Raw genomic sequence first — 11,347 nt, 5'->3', positions numbered from 1 at the left:
ATATAAACGGCCACACAACGGACACAATCATATTTTCAGACACAAATTATAAATATAACCTTCTAATCAAAATGTTTTTACGATGATTTGAATCATCACTCGAGGAGGAGATTCTTTGGGCACTGCCTCTATCAGGCGGGCACCCTCCATGATCTGCGCCAAGTAGTGCCCGGCCGGCTATTGACCCCCTACCGGATCTTGAGACGCTACCATAGTGGCATCCATATCCGTCCAATATGCTTTAACGCGTGCAAGGGCCATCCGCGCACCCTCTATGCATGCTAACCTCCTCATGGCATCGATCCGGGGCACGGCCCCAAGGAACTATTGCACTAAACCAAAGTAGCTGTCCGGCTTAGGCTCCTTCGGCCAAAGATGATCTATTACAGACCGCATCGCAAGCCCGGACAGCCTGTGAAGCTCCGCCACAACAGCCATCTTATCACTTAACGGCAGCGGGGGAGTGGGAGCATGGAACTGCGACCAAAAAAGCTTCTCCACCTCCTTTTCACCCTGATCTTTGAAGAACTCCACAGCATCAGCCGTACTCTTTGCCAGGTCCGCGTATGCGTCAGGCGACCTCCAGCGTCCATCAAGGGGAGCGTACTTCGGATCGAAGAACTTCGTCCACAGCAAATAGGAGCCTCCAGCCACGATTTTACCGGCCTGTTGAAGCTCCTCCCATGCACCCCTGAGCTCGGTCCGTATTTCCTTGGTGGCATCCAGTGCCTTGCTCAGGTCAGCCGATTTATCTTCATGCTCCTTCTTCAGGAGCTCATACCGGTCAGCGGCATTTTTTTAACTCGATAGCCATTTCGGCTATCTTTTCCTCGCTTCGGTGAGGAGCAGCCTGTTCGACTCTCAATTCCTCGGCCGCCTTTAGGGCAGCCGCATTGCTCACCCAAGCTTGTTCCTTGGCTAGAGCAAGTTCCGCCCTCAGGGCCTCCACGGCAGCAACACCATCTGCAGTCCGAACAAATTATATTAATATGTGCCACCTTCATATTTCCTATGCAACGGGAGACAGGGCACATACCTTGTGATGTATCCAGCCGCTCATTCATCAGAGTAATATCGGCATCAATCGACCCAATTTGCCTCGATAGTTCGGCAACTTCAACGGACGGGCCAGCGGCCGGACCCACAGGTACCTGCATACATTTTCACATTAATCTTTGGTTTATGATCCCCCGTTTGCCACCTAGGGCGGGCAACCAGAGTCTCAGGGGATACTATCTACATGGTGTATTCCTCATTACATACCTCAAAGCCTCTGAGAAGGCTTGTGAATGCTTCATTCAAACCGCTTGTAGTGGATGAAATCTTCTTGAGCACCGCGCTCATTAATGAGCGGTGCTCCTCCGAAAGCGCAGCTTGCTCCAGCAAGCCCGTCAGTATGTCCGGCCGGACATCGAACTGCGCCGGACTCTTCCCATCGCCCCCGTTGTAGCCAAATGCTCCGGGTGTAGGGCGGCTGACGGATTGACTTCTGGCTTCGGCAGATCCGGACTCCTCTGTGACGACACCTCGGTGTCGCCCGCTTCATGAGTCGGAGAAGGGGGTGGAGTCTCGCTCTCCATCATCTCTGGAGCAAGGTCCCCCGAAGACGAACGCTGTTGAGAGGAGCTGCTGGCCGGACTGCAAAAAGTTGGATCCTGGTTATTGATCTAGGAGAAACACAATATCTTCGTTTTGTAGATTGACTTACAGCTCGGTGGAGGGCTGGCCCGTTGGAGGGCATGGTGCGGTGAGGGTGCCCGTTAGGGCAAGGTCCCCTGGGGATGCCTTTTTCCCTAATTTGGGCATCTCCGCCTCCAAATCTTCGGAGGCGGCCCTCTTCTTCCTACGCGGGGAGGAGGCTTCAGCCTCCCCTCCCCGACTATCCTCCTTGGGGGAGGTAACAATCCCCCCGGTTCGGATGCGTAGCATGTGGGGTTCGATTTCGTCGTTCCTCCCCTTGTCTTTCCCCGAGGGCATTTTGTTGAGTACCCGGTTGAGCATCTTGGCCACGGTAGGGGCGGGCGAGCCTTCGGGAAGTGGCGCCGGACACCTAATTCTCTCCGCCTTGTTGAGCCATTCCGGGACGCGGATGATTTTCAGAATAAACGATCATGACAAATACCAAATAGGGTGTCCGGTAAAGGCTACTTACTTGAATATCTTGGCGATTGCAGCTTAGGCCCGCATCCTCGGTGGTATCCGGACACACTACGTTCTGTCCGAAGAATAATTTGCACATCTCTTCGAGCTTCAAGCCGAAGAAGTGCTTCACAGTCCGTGGACCCTCTGGATTGAACTCCCACATCCGAAGAGGCCGACGTTGGCACGACAACATCCGCCGGATTAACATCACTTGCATCACGCTAACAAGGTTGATATCCCTCTAGAGAAGCTCCCGGATGCGGTTCTGCTGTATTGGTACATCGCCTGTAGGCCCCCAATTACGTCCTACGTCTGTCCAGGACGCCAACTGCGATGGAGGGCCCGAGCGGAACTCAGGGGCGGCTGCCCACTTTGTGCCCCTTGGGGCCGTAGTGAAAGTGCTAGTTATCGACTAGAGGGGGGGGGGTGAATAGGCGATTTTTTATGGAAGTATTCAAAACGTGGAAGTTTCAAAGACAAACAATAGAAATGACCTAATTGATATGCAGCGGAAGATAAACTACAACAAGCAAACCATAGTCAAGTATGCAATGATGTGAAAGTACAGGACTAATAGCAGCTAAGTAGTAAGGATCAGGATGGAAGATAGTATGAAGCCGATCAACGATAGTAGTCAAGCAATGAAATCAAACAGGTACGACTGATAGGCAATGACTTCACGAAGACAAACTCTAAGTAAAGGAAGGGAGAGGATAGAACCAGTCACTTGTTGAAGACACAGGATTTGTTGGACCAGTTCTAGTTGTTGTGACAACTGTACGTCTCGTTAGGGAGGCTGAGATTCAACTCAGAAGACCGCGGCTTCACCTTATTCCCCTTGAGCTAAGGACACACAGTCCTCGCCCAATCACTCTGGTAAGTCTTCAAGGTAGACTTCCGAACCTTCACAGACTTTGTTCACCGACAATCCACAATGACTCTTGGATGCTCAGAACGCGACACCTAACCGGCTGGAGGATTCACAGTCCTCAAGTGTAATAAGTCTTCAGGTCACACAGACAGAAAGACTTCAGTGATGCCTAACACTCTTTGGCTCTGGGTGTTTGGGCTTGGTCCTCGCAAGGATTTCTCTCTCTCAAAGGCTTCGAGGTGGGTTGCTCTCAAACGACAAAAGCCGTGCACTAACTCTGAGCAGCCACCAATTTATGGTGTAGGGGGTGGGCTATTTATAGCCACTGGGCAACCCGACCTGATATGTCCGAAATGACCCTGGGTCACTAAGGAACTGACACGTGTTCCAACGTCAGATTTCAAACACACACGACAACTTTACTTGGGCTACAAGCAAAGCTGACTCATCCAGCTCTGGATAAGATTTGCTCTCATTGTCTTCGCGCGAAAACATAGGATTTGGGTTGAGCATCACTTTAGTCATTCTGACTTTGTTCACTTGGACCCCACTTAACAGTACGGTGGTTCCTATGACTCAACAGAAAAGAAAAAGGAAACAGCGAAACAACACAGTCTTCGCGCTCCATAGTCTTCACTCAATGTCTTCTCATGTCATAGTCTTCAATATGAATATCTTCACATACCACCATTGTCGTCAATGTCTTCATACATTTTTAGGGGTCATCTCCGGTAGGTAAACTGAATCAGTGAGGGACACTACCTGCGTTATCCTGCAATTCTCACAAACACATTAGTCCCTCAACCAACTTTGTCGTCAATACTCCAATACCAACTAGGGGTGGCACTAGATGCACTTACAATCTCCCCCTTTTTGGTGATTGATGACAAACTGGTTGAAGTTTTCAACGGGGATAAAGTATGTGAAATTGTAAAGGATAGGGTATTGTCTTCATAAGTAGCAAAGGCTCCCCCTGAAGATGTGCATATAAGTAATTTGCTTTTGGAATGCAAATGCACATGGCAGGTTGTACTTGTGGAGATCCTCTTCACTTATGAAGATAATTCATCATGCATGAATTGATGTAGCAAATAAAATGACATGCATAATGAAAAATGGACATCTGCAGAATGATCTAAGTGCGGAAGTTATCATTGCACATGCGGAATTTATCATCGCATCACAGTAAAGCAAATAAGTAGCAGACGACCATCGAGTTTAAGTGTTACAACTCAAAGAACCAAATGTATCAAAAGCGAGAGTTGTAAACACTAGGCAAAATATAAAGCAACCGCCCATATGAACCCGCTTGAAGACTATCAAACTCATATGCTTCTCCCCCTTTTGTCAGTAAGGACCAAAAAGGTTTGAAGACATAGAGCATCTACTCGTTCTCATGAGTAGGATAAGCAGCAGGGTTGTCGTTGTTGTTTGGCGGCGCAGACGTACTTGGTGCAGTGTCGATGCGTGTAGAAGTAGGAGGCGGTGAAGTAGCATCGTCTTCATCATCGATCACTCTGCCATTCACAGTTGCCGCGGAGGAAGAATAGTCAGAGTCTTCAAGGGATGGAGTTCGACGTAGGACAGCATTCCATGGAGGAGTGGAGTCAAACTTGAATCTTTCGTTGAAGCGATCGTCCTGAAGATCTGCTTCAGCACTGAGCAGCGTCAAACTCTTCCATGATCGCCGACAAGTTTCGTGAGTGACAAAAGCGTTCTTGGTGGCAAGATTTCGAATGCGATTGACGTCCACCAAGAGGCTTTGCATCTGTCTCTTGAGCCAAAAGTGATGCTTATCTTGTTTCTGATGAAGTGCCACAAGAAGTTCTCGGTCATTTAGAACACGAGAGCGCTTCTTAGGCCTTTGGGCAGTGGTGCTTTCAGTAGCTTCAGTTTGCGCACGATGAGGCAGATGAGTGTTCCCAGCCATTGGATAGATACGTGTTACTGCTTGGACGCCTTCCATGGGCGGAGTGAAGCTTTGGTGATCAGCATTTTGAAGACAAAGAGGCTTCTTGGCAGGCTCAGGGTATATGGCTTCAACAGACATATCAACCTCTGGTAGAAAGATCAGATGATTGCGAGTAGAGGGCTGATAGTTGACAGAGGAGTGTAGCTTGATGAGGCGCATGACCCATGGAGCATAAAATTTCAGGCCAAAAAGGTCAGATCCAGACGCAGCCAGTTGCCGGATGAAGAATTCTTGTGCATTGAAGCTGATGCCATTGAGGATGTAAAAGACCAAAGTCTTCATGGCTCCTTCAAGTTTGGCCGCTGATGAATGCCCTTTGATAGGCCATAGAGTTCGCCTGATGATGTGATATATTGTGCGAGGCAGATACTCAAGGTCATCAACAAAGAACTCTTTTGGGTATTCAGCATCAGATGGCAGAGGCTTCATCATGCTCAACATCTGGCTCATGTTGGGCTCTGGCTTATGGAAGATGCTCTCCAGTGCATTGCGGTGGAGTTGACAATCAGGTTCGTACAACTCTCCGGGAGTGGGTAGGCCTGTAAGCTCACTGACGTCAAGAGCTTTGGCTTCATGATGAACATTTCCTATCATCCACTCAAGAACCCATGTCTTTATATCCTTGTTGTAGCCGCGAATGTGGAGGGTAGCATAGAATTGAAGCAAAAGTTCCTCATTCCAATGTTCTTTGTCTGTCACAAAGCTGAGCAGACCTGCATCACGAAAGCAGTCAAGTGCTTCTTCTAAGCATGGCAGTCCAGCAATGGCTTCAGTGTCGAGGCGCATATGAGGGAAAATGCGCCCTTGATCATACAGAACGCAGGAGTAATAGCTTCTCTGCTGATAGCTCTAGAAGCGATCAGATGATCTTCTTGGCTTTGAGTAGGGATTCTTTGCGCTGTCAAAGAAGGTGTTGTGGCTTTTGAAGCCATTTGCATTGAAGGACCCTGTTGAGTTGGTAGTGCCTGGGAACCTTGGCAGTCTTGGCTTTGGTTTCTGGACCTGAGGCCTATGCTCAACATGATAATCAAACTGAGGACCAGAGGCAGTAGGCGGAGGGACCAGAACAGGACATCGGACAGTGGTTAGTTGACCATGATTGTATGCTTGCTCAATTGTATAGGGCCTTGGTGGCGGAACAGGAGCAGTGGCAACAACTGAGGCTTCAGGCAGCACAACAGACACTTGAGGAGCAGGTGCATCATTTGCTTCGGGCACATTGGTTGGTGCAGGCTCCACATTTACTTCAGCCATGATTACATCATTGGCTTCATTTGTGTTGGTGGTGGCAGCCTCAAGATTTTCAACCTCCACTTGATGAGCTGGAGGGTCGGGCACTGGCACGTTCACATCAGGAACAACTTCTTCAGTATTGGGGGGAGTAGGGACACGTACGTCTTCTTGTCTTTCATTGGCTGATGCAGCCGGATTGTCTTCAGCAGCTTGGGCTTCAAACACGTAGACATTCACAATCGGAGTGGCTTCTGGAAACACTTGACGTGCAACAGATGGGTGGTGCACTTCTCCTTCTGGAATGCTCGAAAGAGGGACCTGGGGCCTTGGTCCTTTGCGAAGCCTGCGAAATACTGGCGACACCTTTGGAGATGGAGTTGGCTGGGCCTCAAAATCTTCTTTTTCTTCTTGCACAGGTGGTGTGACTTGTGGTTGTTGTTGGGGAGTACTTGGGGAGTCTTGTTGCTGTGGGTGATCAGCCCATGATGCATCCTGAGCAGTTGGCGTCAGAGGACGACCAATGCTGACGAGTTCGCTATTCGTGAGAACAGGTGATGATACCAAGTTGTGTTCGATCTGAGGAAGAACTTCAGCATCTTCAACATTGTCATTGTGACCAATGTCTTCAGCAGCGGTGGGTTCAACTGCTGGAATGTCTTCAGCTTCATGAGCCTCTGTGGAAGCAGGCTCATGAACTATCATCCGTCGTTCTTGGTGTTCAGATGCAGGGCGAACCACTGAGATAGGTTCAACAACTAAGGGCTCTGTGGGAGCAGCCCGATTCTTCTTGGTTTTGCGCTTCTTCTTGGAGGGAGCAGCATCAGAGGCTTCAGTATTTTTCCTTTTTCTGGCTTCAGCCTCGGCAGCCCTTGTCTTCTTCCGTTCTGAAGCGGTTGACATGACCTTTGGCTTCGAGCCAGTCATGCTGCTTGGGAAGATTATGCGAGGAGCTTCCTGCCTTGAAGGTGCAGATTGAGCGGTTGATAGCTTCTTCTTCTCTGCAGCCATTCTGGGGTCAATGCCAGGACGACCAAGAGATTTGCGCTTCTCAGCCTCATTGTAGGCTAGCACACATTTGTCAGCCAAACTCTTCATACGCTCACGAGAGCCTTGAGCTTCTTTGCGCTTCTTGAGAAAGGCTTCTTTGAGCTCGTGCAGCATGATCTCGAAGTTTCTGACATCTTGCACGCAGAGCTTTGCCACATGCTTCTTGAACTGAGCTTTCTCATAGTCGATCTTGTGTTTCAGTTCAACAATGCACTGAGCAAGAGCTAGCTCAGAAGCAATGGCGCCATTGAAGGAGACGCTGAGGCCAATGGGAAGCTGCAGATCTTCAAAGCTGAGATTTGGGGTGTCAAACCACTCATCAATGAAGTTATGGATGATTGCCACATTGAAGAGAGGCAAGTTATTGAAGATCTCTGCTTCTTCCTTGCTCTTGATCAGTTGCTCAAGGGCATCATCTGCAAGATCTTCATCGCTGGACAGATCAATGTGCTCTTCTCGCAGAATGGTAGCAGGAGTCAAGGTCTGGTCAGTATGCATGACGATTTTCTTTTTCTTCTCCGTCCTTTTGGAGATACGTGATAGATCTTCAGACTGCACACTGTCTTCAGGAGGTGCAGTGGCCAGTGGCTTCGCACGTGAAGCTTTTGGAGGAGCAGCTGATCTTGAAGCCTTAGGCTTCTTTAGCTTCTGCGGCTTTGGAGGAGGAGCTGGGGCTTCATCAGTGTTAGCATCATTATCAGAATGATCCACTTTGGCACCTTGGACCAAGATGTACATGATGAGGCCATCAAGGTTGGAGAAGGGGCCGACGATATTTGGATCAGCATCACGTGAGCCGTCAGCACGGGGAGCAGAGGGACCAGGGTTGAAGTCTAATCCCAATGACTTCTTGTTTTCCTTGGCCGATGCCTTTGCGTGCTGGAAGTTGCGCTCGAAGAGAGTATCGTCACGACACCAGAGCAATGATGATGGGTCGGCATTTTCAGGCTGAGGTCCACGGACCATACAGGGATAGAAACCCTGTGCAATAGCTTCAACTCTGTTCTTGGGTTGAAGGCCTCGATAGAGAATATCACCCCAAGGACTTTTGATAGCATTCTTCTCTGCATATTCCTGGGGGCGAGGGGCCAAGCCTCCCGGGGCGGACGACAAGGGGCTTCCTCAGGCACGACCTCATCAGGCAGAGAGTTCAAGGCGGGGTACCTCACGAGGTGCCCATGACGCAAGCCATGACGACCAAGGGCGCCAGTCGGGCACCAGCCCGCACAGTGTCCTCCTTTCCTCTTTGGTACAAAGGGAGCAAGAGCAGGCGAGAGCATCAAGCAAAGGCATCCATTTCGGTGCAACAAGACCAAGACCAGCCCAACGGCAAGAAGGAAGTCATTGTGGATTCCAAGCAGGCATCACCACCAGAGCCTTTGACAGGCGAGGACGAACTTTAGTCAGGATAAGTGTACCCAATGTTCCCCTTCAAAATGGCCAATTGTTGGCGCCCTTCCCGCTCAATATTTGGGAAGAGGCCCAGGGCCTTTGCCTATAAATAGGACTAGCCACCACAAGGTAGGGAAGAGACAGGATCCTCGCCAAGAAACTAGTAGAGAGAGCGACTGAACTCCCCCTAGTAGTTCATCGCACCAGCCAAGAACAGACCCTCACGAGGCTGTTCTTCCTTGTATTGTTCGTCATCAGCCCAAGAGGCAATCCACCACACCACACACTGGAGTAGGGTATTACACCGCAATGGTGGTCTGAACCAGTATAAACTCTGTGTCTCTTGTGTTGTTCCTTCCGTAGTTTAGATCCTAGCAAGTCGACGGGGCGCAGGTAGGCAGAGGGCGAAATCTCCGCGTGCACCCCAGTGTTCGAACCTCAAGGGTCTGCCGGAACCCGAAATCCAACATTTGGCGCACCAGGTAGGGGTGCGCCGGAATTCGTCTTTCGTCGCCCTGCTCTTCTCCGACCATCGCATCCATGTCTGACGCTCGTCGGGCCCGCGCCGAGCACCGAGCCGCCCTCGCTTCCCGTGTCACCCAGACGGCTCCCATCGGTGGGCGCCCTCGTCGTTCCCCGTCACCTGCCGTCAACACCGCCACCGGCCCGGCGGGGAACGAGCAGCAAGCATCGTCCCAGCATCCCCCCGTGAGGCAAGATGGCCGCACTGCTACCCCCACGCTCACCCCAGCTGGTTCTACGTCTCGCGCATTCTGCGCACCCATGGAGGCTCGAGCTGCGCTCATCGCGGCAAACGAGCTCCTGCGCTAGCGTCCTGTCGACGACGTCTACGAAGAATGACTCGACTGCGTCGCCGAGCTCGTCCGTGCTGCAGGGGGCTCTCCTGCACCGTCCGTCCCGCTGCACCGCACCCCGCCCTGCACGGGTGACGAAGCTCCGGGGCGCCTCAGCCGCCTCCCCCTCAAGAAGGCGCCCTGGCCCCAAGGCGCGTGGCCCCTGGGCGGAACCCTCTCCGTTAGGCGCCAGCGCGGCAAGAGCAGAGCTGCCAAGAAGTCCCTCGCCCGCGAGAAGCTGCCCGAGCGCTCCCTGCTCCGGCTCGTCGCGACCATGCTCCTGCTCCAGCACGTTAAGACCCCGCGCTGCTCCCAGCTGTAGTGCATGGGGACCCGCAGGACCAAGCTCTTCGTCACCCAAGGCCTCCCGTGGCCACAGCAGGCTGCCGCGCCTTCACCACCGAGTTGCGCAGCGTCGCGTGGCCCGGCAAGTTGAAGCGAGACCTGCCTCCTCGCTACGACGGTACGGCTGACCCCGCAGAGTTCCTCCAGCTCTATGAGCTGGGCATCGAAGCCGCCAACGGATACGAGAAGGTCATGGCGAACTGGTTTCCCATGGCACTCAAGGACGGGGCCCGCACCTGGCTCCTGAACCTAGCTCTAGGCACGATCTCCTCCTGGGACGAGATGCGCACCCGCTTCATTGCCAACTTCCAGGGTACTCGCGACCGGCCACCCGCCGTGAGCGACATGCGCCGTATCAAGAAGCAACCAGGGGAAACCCTACAGAAGTACATCCAGCGCTTCAACAACGCACGCCTCAAGATTCCAAAGGTGACCGAGGAGGCCATCATCTCAGCCTTCTCCGACGGCGTGCGCGACGTCAAGATGAAGGAGGAGCTGGCGATGCATGAAGACTTGTGCACTTCCTTGGAGCTGTTCAACTTGGCGACCAAGTGCGCCAGGGCTGAGGAATGGCGTCTCTCCCTCCTGGAGCTGCCTGCCGCAGACCCAGAAGAGAAGAAACCCAAGGCCAAGGATGTGAAGTGCAAGGGGGCTGCCGTGCTCGCGGCAGAACCAGACACCAAGCGGGACAGAGATCAACCTGAATCTTCCAAGGGAAGTCAGTACTGCGTGTACCACGACCTCCACACCCACAACACCAATGAATGCCAAGAGCTCCGAGCCGTGCGTGAAGGAAGGATCGGCCGACGTCCCGACTGCAGCGGCCGGGGCTACGGCCGAGGGGGAGGAAGGAACGCAGGACGCTGGGAAGACTGCGGCCCTCGCCAAGGGTTGCGCGACCAACCTCGCGAGGATCGCTAGCAGGACCCGCCTCGCGAGGGAGACTCGAGGGATCAGCCTCGCGAGGATCGCTCGCAAGGCAACGCAGGCCTCCCTCCGCTGCCGCCGCAGCCAAGGAGAAATGAGGACCGTCATCAGGACGAGGGGGCTGGGGCTTCCAGGAGCCACGCGCAATCGCCTGCATCCTGGGCAGAGCTCAAGCCCTAGCCTCTCAACGCATCTTCAAGCAGTTCGCCCGCGAAGTAAATGCAGTCCTCCCCAAGCTCGAGGCCGCGCGCCCTCTCAGGTGGTCGGCGTGCACCATCACGTTCAGCTCAGCGGATCAGCTCAAGTGCGCGGCCACAGCCGGAGTCCTCCCAATGCTTTGTTCCCCAATCATTAGCAACGCGCTAGTCACCAGGACCCTCATCGACGGCGGGGCAGGGCTCAACGTCCTGTCCGTGGAAACATTCAACAATCTCCAAGTGCCCTACAATCAGCTTCAGCCAACCAAGCCTTTCTCCGGAGTCACCGACGGCTCCACGGTCCCGATTGGGCAGGTCCGCCTCCCTGTCACCTTCGGGGCGCGCGACAACTACCACACCGAACTCA

Source organism: Triticum dicoccoides, chromosome 4B (genome assembly GCF_002162155.2).
Source record: "Triticum dicoccoides isolate Atlit2015 ecotype Zavitan chromosome 4B, WEW_v2.0, whole genome shotgun sequence".
NCBI classification, from domain to species: Eukaryota; Viridiplantae; Streptophyta; class Magnoliopsida; order Poales; family Poaceae; genus Triticum; species Triticum dicoccoides.
This window is presented reverse-complemented; position numbering follows the sequence as displayed.